Here is a 10,602-nt window from a genome sequence, read left to right as displayed (position 1 = left end):
TTTATTGTTTGGGTTGTTTGTCATCCACAACCTAGAGTGATTTCTTTTCGTACATTTTTTAGAAGAATACTTATTAACAAATTGGCAACTCCATTGCATTTTTAATTCTAATCTGAAAACCTCGGTGACCTTGAGTTTTCCAGCTTAGGATTTTTCTTTCTCAGTCTCTTAGTGTTGTTTACTAGCATTGTAAGCCTAGATCAATCAAATTTCTAACTTCCGTAAGTTTCTTGGTCATTTCCATAGGTCACGGAACCAACCGCGACAAAGGCGACAAATTTTTCCGAGACTTGTCAATAAAGAATCAAGGAGCAGAAATAATACTTTTCTCCCCCAAAAGTGTGATCTGGAGTTCTAGAGAGCACTTTCTGGCCAAAAAAGTGTGATCTCCCCCTAAACAGGTGAGTACCTATGAATTTCAGAGTTTTTGGGATTTTTTCTAATCTATTTATGGGTTTTTCTGAGAGTTGCTTGCTGGGTTGGTTGACCACTATCTTACCCTACTTAGGCCTTGGTATACTCTATTTTGCTCGTCGAAGTGGAATTTAGCCCCTTTAGGGCTTCTAGTACGCTTCCACCTTTATAGGAGGATTTTAGCTACGTAAGATGTTTGAGATTTTGCAGAGCTTTCAACCATATTTTCCAGAACTGTACCTTCATTTTTCATATATTAAAAGATAGGTTGTTGCCATCCAAAGTTTCATCTTAAACCTTGTCTGGTCATTTGCCTTAGGGTCCCATTATTTGCGCTACGTTTCACACGCATATCCCTATCTTTTTGTAGTGATTTCCCCCCTTGGTTTTTTGTTGCTATTGAACCACATTATAGCAGAATAGTATCATTTGATCCTAGTCACACCAAATATTAGACATCTTGGCCTTTTTTGTGTGTTTTCAGTTGATTTTGTCACCAATGAGTAGAGTGTTTGCAAAGCCAGCTTGGGTGGGGTTTAGAAAGTTGATCTGTTGTTCATTTTCTATTTTTAATTTCAGTTTATTTCAGCAATCTTTTTCTTTTTTTCAGATACAATCTAGGCTTAATTAATAAACACACTTGCACAGACAAGCAACCTTAAGCGAAGGGCATTTGGTTTACACCAACAAGCCAAACCAAGACTTAACTTAATTAATTTATCTTTGCACACAGAGAAAAAAACATCTTGTTGATCTCCCTTCACCATTTCTGTTTCACTTGTGTCTTCCAAACATTTTGCCACCAAGGCGTTTGTCGCAGAGACTCTTAGGCATTCATCCCTAGTTTCCACTTGGGTGTATTACTCCCCCGCTCAAGGTTTGAGTCCATAGTCTCCTACATCCCCATACTGACTCTTCTTCTGGTTCATCTGATTCCTCATCGGATTACGAGCCTCCTTCACCACATACCATCACCATGTCAGGACCCACTGCTGATGCAGGAACCCAAATTGGTGTTGGCTTTGGTTCTACCCCAATTGTCACATCTATCGGAACCATCTCAGGAACCATCTCGGCAACTCGTATGCTTCCTTTTATGGCTGGGTTAAGCCTCCGAGATTTTAGAAAGTTGATTAATGACCCTATACACCACAATGTTGGCTAGCCAGCTATGCCGACTAATCTTCCCTTCCACATTCTCAAGTTTGAGGGTAATTATGGAGAGGACCCCACCAATCACATCTACTCCTTCCATATGTGGTTTTCATCAAATTCCATCACCGATGATTCCATTCATCTTCGGTTGTTCCAATGCACGCTCATTGGAAATGCTATGAAGTGGTATGTTGACCATCCCTCCCCCTCTCATTCCACTTTTGTGATGCTTGCTAAAGAATTCCTCTTATATTTTCAGTTACCTCTCTCATACAACATTGGTATGGATCTCTTGACCACACTCCGTCAGTGCTCTACCACCCGTCTTTGTGATCATGTCTAGGAATGGTGTAGAAGGAGGATAATGTGTCATTCTCTGCCCTTCGAAGACCATGTTTACCTCGATTGGTTTCTTAGGACTCTTTTAGCACATATTGCCAAAGATGTGAAATCTGACTTTCCTCATCTAGAGGAAGAGGCTCTCCAGACCACTCTGAGATATGACTTGATTTATGCTCAATCTTGTTTTTTCTATACAATTATCACATACCTCCCTCGTCTTGGTGATGCCAATGCACTAGGGGCATCTCACGCTGTCGACATTATTGTTGGAGCTATTTCACATCCTCCACCATATACTAAATAGAGTTATGGATATCCGCAGGGGGGCACCAGATCCTCTAACACTTATGCCCCTCCTACTAGCAACATGTATTCAAGACAAAGCATATATTATGCATTTGCCCAACCACATTAGAAGATGCTAGGGCCGGCTAGTGCTCAACTTCTCTACCAGACTGTTGCCCCTTCACTATCTTATACCTATACACCACTGAGTGCTCCATCCCATCATGCATCAGCGCCACATCCTCCCATGCATCCTCAGCCCTAGCAGCCACCACCTCCTTAGGGTCAAGTGTTTTCACAACAGATTGCAACCAATCACAAAAATTCGAAGAAAAACAATAAGGGGAAAGGTAACAAGGGTAACCAGAGTAACTAAGGTAATCAACCTAATGTACCCTATGGGAACCAACCTAACACCAACAACTAGGAACAAGGTGACCAACTGAGGCAGAACAAGGCTATTCATATGAACAATCCTTGTGCATGTTGTGGTGTACATGGCCATTATACTCATGAGTGTCCCCTCTTACCCGAGATGTGCCAAATGTGGGAAGCCCAAGCACCTTCTAGAGGTCAACTTCCCATGCAAAAACGGCCTCAAAATCCTACGCCATTTCAACTGGTTGTGCTCACAAATCCTTTCCCTCATTAAGGATTTGTTTCTGCTCAACCTCAGCAAGGTCAAGAAACCCACCCTCCCCAACCCTATGGTCCTGGTGACTACAATATCCTCATGATGAATTATGATGAGTTCAATACCTTCAATATCAACTTGCAAACTTGGTTGTATCAATATGACAAGACATCGTGTTCATCCGCAATTGAGACCAAAACCAAGGCATCTACTGAGCCTCTTATGACACCAAATGGTCCACTACAGATAACTCAACCTAAATTTCAGTCAATTCCCAAATCCCCAAAGGAACATCATGTCATAACGTGACTTCTAACCGATTTTCCCATACATACAGTATATCAAATGACTTAGCACGAACATTTGTTGCCATGTCGACGACAGAAGTCGTCTAGTCATGCCCATCTCAAAAGAAATCTCCACTAACTAATTTGGGCACAGTAGATCCTTCGGACGATTGTTTGATTATCTTTCTTATTAATACGTCAAAACATCCTCTGTTACCTCCATATGTAGCTTTCCAGATACTAGTCTGAGTCCGTAATGCCATCATTTTGAGATACATTATTGATGAAGGCACATCCACCTTCATGGCTTCATAGATTCTTCATAATATGAATTTGGGTATCCCAGTCTGGTACATTAATCCCCCATTGAATATTACACCTGGTCAGTTCAGACAATATCATGCTTTGAATCCGGTTCAGCAGGTCCCTACGATCCCTGTCACTACTCCAGTTCCACCTAAACCTCAATAGCAACCCACTCCTATTGTGACAACATCAACACATGAGGGAAAATCTAAGAAGATGGAAACTAAGGACAAGGCTCCTCAAGCACCTCTAGCTCCCAAAGATCCAAAGCCAACACCTCTGTGTGCTATGTGTGAGGTTGTTGGACATGCCACCAGTAACTATCCTGAGATTCCTCGTCTCAAACCTTTAGTTCTTGAAACTTTCCCTGAGTCAAATATCCTTGACATTCAAGTTACCTTATCAAGACCAGCCAAGAAACTTAAAACATTGTGCACAAATCACCCTTGTTCATTGTGCAATCATTATGGTCACTATTCCCATTATTTCCCTCGTCTTCACGAATTGCGTGCTTTCTTTCAAGTGCTTTGTGAATACGAGACCACTTGTAGTGGATCAATGACTCAATACTTGTGGATTATGGTACCACTAAAACAATAGAATAGGAGGACTCTGGTCCCACCATCGTCATCCCTTCCCCTAATGTTTAGATGACAAACTCCACATTCCATATCCTTTACCTATCATCATCCTTGAGATCCTCGCAGGAAAACCTCTCTAAGGTTCGCGCACGCGCTTCTGTTGAGCCTCCCTCGTCAGAATCCGGGCTTTCAACGTCGGTAGATCTTCCATCTACTATCTTGTCATCTACCATTTTAGATGTTGCATATGTGAACATTATTTCTCATGATGATGCACCAGGTACCTTCGCCACATCATGTAGTCAATATTCCTCCCGTCCACCCATCTTTCATTCAGAGGAAGACAACATGGAAGCTATGACTACCCTTGATTACCCTTGGGATGATATCCACCATTGTGAGTACCTCCTCTGGAGGATCTCGTTCCAAGTTGGGACGAGATGCTTAAATCCCTTTCTTGAGCACTCTAAACAGAATGGCTCTCCACAAAGTCCTCCTACTAGGGGGTATCATCCACACCTTTTCATACCAGATCAGTCCCCTCCATCACATGTGCTTGCAGGCAATATCCCATGCTTGGGGGCATGATGGTCTTCCCTTGGCCATCTTCTCAATTGATTAACATAAGTCTCGGCCTATATCACCACCAAATCTACGTATGATCGATTATCGACCCATTCCTTGGGTAGTTTGTCCTACCAGACTCTCCAGCGAGCCATATTCACATCGCATATTTTAGACGTTTGATACAAAATCTTCAAATATTATACTCTATGTGATACCACCTTTACCACATAGTACCCATTTTTGACTTAGTGGGTGAGAATGATTCTAAACCTCCTCTAGTACTTCATTCTCGTTTTCCTCTTCCCTTAATTCTTCACTAGGAACCATCATTCCAAGAAGTATTAAAGCCATCTTTAGACAAGTAAAGCCACTTGCCTAAAATCCACAGATCCAAATTTCGATGTTTGGTTTGTTGGCTACAATCTCCATAAGATTTAGGGCCTTCCCCTCCTATCAAATTGGAGAGAAAACACCCTTTTATAGAAAAACCCACAGTTTTTCTATCGCATATTGCGACCAGACCATAGCTCCATTTGATGAACCATCAACACCATTGGAAAAATCTCATAGAGTACTATAATGGGTCTTTCTTAGTATTTGATGATTTGACACTTTAACATGAAATCACTTTTCCAAGAAGTGTCACTTTGTCGCCTCTCAAAATTGAGTTTCTTCATAAGAGACACTTGTACTTTGGATTCCACCTTCCATTAGCACTTGTCATCCAACATGATGATTTTCATCATGAGAAACCAACACTCTCTCATGCTTTCATGGTCCCCACCGGTCCTATTATGTGTAGCAGTGTCATCGACTCACCCTTGTTTAGAGCATCCATGATGAGTCACCTTTGCATCCATGGAGTCTGTTTCGCATCTCATTATATCATGTCACGATATTCCATCCATATTTGCATACCATTCATCTCGTGTTTTCCATTTTGGCCTTCAGTCATACTATCCATCATCCCCTTTGGAGTCAAGTCAGGCGTTGCAAGGTTAGCCATGCACTTTGTGCTCTGACAAGAGAAGTTGTCTATTTATCCCTCAATCCTCTTTTTCCCATTCTCCCTGGTGTCATTCCAAGTCACATTACTATTTTCCCTCATGCCTTAATTGATGATCCTCATTGGCTCACCTATGGTGGGCCCTATTCTGTCGACATCAGCACGTCTAATTGAAAAGAACAGCCTAGAGGGTGATGTATCTTGGTTCCAACTTCCACTCTTATTCGGTACCTCAGATCAAGGAAAGGGACTCATAATTTCCCTTTGACTTGACTGTTTCATGTCCGTGATTCATACACTTGATGGTCGAGTGATGCAACAAATTGTACGAGTGATTCCTGGGTGTGTGTGATATGCTTCAGACCTCATGAGGGGGTGGCCCTCTAGGTAGCCCCCAACATGCCCAGATGCATTCCTATTATACTACAGCCTCATATGCAGCTCTACAGATTTGATGGGTTTGGTTCTTGTTGCTTGCAGCATTCATAACATTCATATCTCATTCAAATGATCCATTAGTTTTGAAAGGCCCTTTCCTGTTCAATAGGGCTTCTTCAATTGTTCTACCCTCCCTCCCACTGATTTTTTAGGGAAGGGCCATTATATCTCATGTACTTAGATGTTATTGTATTCAATCCTAGATCATGTTTTTTCCAGGTGCATTATGTATTTGGGACACATTGTATTATTTTTTGGCTCATTTATTCCACCATGTCATGAAACATTCAGTAAGTATTTTACTGCTCAGTTTCATGTTTTTGGACACGTCATTATTTTTGTACTAGGTTATCTCGGTGGGTATAAGTATGCTTCCCATGCCTCAGTGAGATCCGGTACCATAACATAAAAGGAGACTCACATTGGTCTCACCCCCTCTGTCACCATCCTCTTTCGCGTAAGCTCTATTGGTCTCTCTCTCTCCCTCTCTCTCTCTCTCTCTCTCCACTTCGTTGTCTAGTTATTATGTCCTTACAACGTACTTCGTTCACATGTTTTGCTCCTAATGCTCATATGTTGGGGGGCAATCTGTTATCACAAAAAAATAATCTTCTAGCCATAATTTATTAGATGGATCAAAGTACACGATGTAGGGCCAATTTTACCATAGTAAAATTGATTTCACTGTGAGTAAATACTTAATAAACGACATTTATTAAGTCATTTATAATTAAACCCATGAAGAATAATTAAATAAATCACTATTTATTTAATTTTCTTCTAGGAATAATTAATTATACCATTATTTAATTAATATTCCATGTCACATTGACCCAATTATGAGAAATAAATAGATAAATCATTAATTATCTTATTTTTCTCTAGGAATAATTAATTAATCACTAATTAGTTATTATTCCTTGTCTAGTTTGACTAAATCCCGTAGGAATACTTAAATAAATCATTATTTTTTATTATTCCTTAACCATATTTCTTGAGATGATAAATACATCATTTATTTTTTATTATTTGCAAATAAAAGTTTAAATATTTTTTCCCTCTAACCAAATATAATAAAATATTCCAGATGGTTAATTCTAGAATGGGTTTAATAATATTTTATTATTTCTCATTATTCAAGGATAACCTAATATTTTGTTATAAATAGAAGGGCTTTCCGTTCATTGTTCACTTTCGATTATTTTCGTTGTTGCACTCACTATTGCAACTCTGATTATTATCATTGTCGCACATCGTCTTCTTTTTCGTTTGAGTTCTCATTGAGCTCAAACATTTTGCTTGCTGGGTTTTACACATTATAGAGGAGAGAGACTCTACAAAAGCTGAAGACATTGAGAATAGCGAAGAACCCATCCCATAGAGGGGGATTGGTAACATTATTTGTTCCCTTCACAGGTGTTGTTTAATAAAATATATTCTTTATATATCTGGTTTCCATTGGATTATTGGGGTTATTTGCGCTTATTTTACTATTCCATTTTGCTATTTAACTATGTATATGGCATAGATTAGGGTTTGGTAGGTTTTGTTAGGTTTTAACAATCATTTTGATTGTTTGGGTTGTTCGACATCCATAACCTAAAGTGATTTCAGTTCGTACACTTTCGAGAAGAATACTTATTAACACCACGACAAGAGGACACAAAATGTGGAAGATGCCATGGACAAACCTCATGTGGGGAAACCCTTTGATCAGATCTTTATATTATTCTTCAATAGTTCATCAAAGGGAGAGAGAGAGTACAAATATCAGAATTACATGCCCAAAATTGTCCTATCAAATCAATAATCAAAATTAGTCAACTGTAGCCCTAACCAGAAAGTAAATGGTGGTCAAAGCATCCTCAACATGCCATCCAAGTAGCTCGGTCAGTAGCATTAGAATTTGGCTTGCCATGTGGGTCAAAGTCAACCCAAAAACTACTCAGTTAACCCAGTCATAGTTTGTTTTAATTTCTCTTGTCAAACCAGAAAGTCAACGTTGAAGTCAATACAGTCAAACAGTCACCAAACACCTCGAAATCATGCCAATCAATGTGGCCTATAGAAATAAGAATTGTTACCTCCAGATCAAAGTCAAATCATGGTCAAATAGTCCATGTTAATGCTGGTCAACACTTCCCTAATCTCTAAAATTTTCGGCCTCCAAAACTAGTCCAAAAATTTGTCCTCTTCCACACGTTCAAAGTGCAAAAGCCTCCAAGTTGTATTATATAATCAAGAGAGGAGAGATAATATGATGTGAGGAGCTTAGATGATGTCCAAATGAGAGAGAATTTACCCCTATTTATACAATTTGTTGAGGGTGAGGAGACACATCCGTTGGCCGTCATGAGCCTACATTTGACTGAGGCCGACCTTAACAATTTGTTCATGAGAAAGAGTAAATTCAAAATTTGATTTCTTCTTGTCGTAATGAGTTGATATTTATATCGAAATTGTTCCTATCGAAAAGAGGAATCCAATGCAATAATCATCTCCATCATATGAGCCGTCCTAAGGTGTAATTTGGCCATAGTTTCCAATTTTAACAAATATCAACTTGATAAACTAAATTTATTTGGCATTTCGAGCATGGAATAATAGAGCCTAAATCCACTTTAGAGATAAGTTATGGATCAGACTTTTTCTAATTTGTAGTATGGATGTGAAACTAACTTAGTTGGGTTTCACTCCCTTACTGGAATTAGGATGACACTTACGGAGCTTTTGGAGGAGCTCATTGTATGATTAAAGAAGGTTATACCACTATTATGGAGGTATTAATTGAAGGTCTTAATATTTATCTACATCATGTTGTAGAAAAGATTTCATACTCTACCAAGGACCCAAAGTCACAAGGTGGAATAGAGAGAGAGGTCAAAGTTTACACTGAGAATAATCAAGAGTTGTTGGTGATGTAGTTCTAATAACTATACCCCTTAGCTTCTTGAAAGAAAATACAATAGAGTTTTCACTAGCTCTTCTAGATTAGAAATTAGCTTTCATTCAAAAACTTCAATTTAGTGTCTTGAACAAGGTAGTTTTGGATTCCTTGAGGTATTTTTGGATGAGAGCATGCATTATTTTAGGGAAATTTTAGAGAGAAGAGAGTTACGAGACCGTTTTTTTATCTCTTGGAATCTAAAGAAAACAGTTGGTGCACTATTATAATTGCTATTGTAATTGGAAAGGTTGCGATAGATGGCTATGATTTAGAAGCCTCTGATCATGTTAAGTATGTAGTCATGAAGCTCTAAAAGTTGTTTGGAGAAACTAATATACCATAACCCATTGCATCAGTTCCTACAAACTAAGGTGGATACTGATTCAGTAGGGGTGCTTATTCTTATGTGTTGTTGGTGCTTCTGGAGAGGACTACGATGTTTTGGGAAAGCTTGTAGAAAATTGTTTATTCTTTACTAGGGATGCAACCTGTAAAGAGTATCCAAATATTGTTGGTGGTGCTATGATGAGTGGTCTTCAAAAATTTGTTTGTAGAATTTCCATTCTAGAAGTAATGGAGGACGCCATGGAAGAGGCTGAGGCTATGGTTGTTGCACAAAGGCAGTATGATAGTGAAAGAAGTGAAGTGAGGGACATGGTGCAGAGGATTGATGTGGGAGAGATTTCTAATGTTATTTGAATGTGATCTCTTAATGGGGAACACAATCCTTTAAGAAAATATGTTTTACTTCAACACATGTTTGGAATTGTAAAGACAACAACTGCACATCTATGTTTAGCAAAGAAGATGTGGTAGATACATGTTGCTGCTATGAAGGCTTTGCTGGAACCAAAGAAAGGCTTGGCATTCTCAACATACAAATCCTGGTATGATAAACGAATTCTCCTAAAAAAAAATCGAAGTTCATCTAATGGATTTGAAATCAATTACCAAGGATTACGTTGTCATTTCATTTTGCAAAGAGATTCTAATATCATAAGTCTATTTCAAATTTCATGAGTGGAATTCCATTATTTATAGATAAATAAATTGTGTGTCTCTTTATAATTTGTTATGCATCGATTTTACTCTAATCAAGTTAGAGGGAAGTTCTAGATGGCTATTGTCTTGTGGCATTAAATTTATCTCATTCCCTCTCTAGAAATTTCCAATTTTCTAATTGAGTTGATAGTGCATATTTAACTAGTATGGTTTGTGAATTTAGGAACTTTTGATTTATTATCTCTATATTCTTCAAGTTTAAAAGTTTAATGAAGCCGTGTGCACCTTATTATTATAAATTTATTTTTATTTTGTACTTGGTTACTCTATATTAGAGTACTTCTACATCCTAAACAAATCAAACTTTAATATAACTATAATTATTTCTAATTATTGATTTACAAATGACATTAAAGGTGTTGTTGAAAGAATATTGGAAATAATCATGGATGAAGAATGAAATTTTATGTTATAGTGGACTAAGGTAGTATATATTTTTTCCTTTTGAATGGGGAAACAAGATTCCATGGGCGAAGATAGGACACAAATTTGTCGCTGATTGCTTCAACTGATATGATTGTAGTACAACAATTTGGTAAAGACACCGAATATTCACCACATATTGTCATTCTTTTTGC

At 38.3% G+C, this 10,602-nt stretch overlaps 1 pseudogene; it reads left to right on the top strand.

Annotated features, from left to right (window-relative positions):
• Positions 1-3,639: 3,639 nt before the first annotated feature.
• Positions 3,640-9,982, top strand: LOC149206111 (lysine-specific histone demethylase 1 homolog 3 pseudogene; annotated as a pseudogene).
• The last annotated feature ends 620 nt before the right edge of the window (positions 9,983-10,602 follow it).

This window comes from Pinus tabuliformis, chromosome 1_2 (assembly GCF_031772625.1).
Source record: "Pinus tabuliformis cultivar Carrire ecotype Pingquan chromosome 1_2, CPIR1, whole genome shotgun sequence".
Classification (NCBI taxonomy): domain Eukaryota; kingdom Viridiplantae; phylum Streptophyta; class Pinopsida; order Pinales; family Pinaceae; genus Pinus; species Pinus tabuliformis.
The sequence above is the reverse complement of the archived record's forward strand: the minus strand, read 5'-3'. Positions and strand labels throughout refer to the sequence as shown.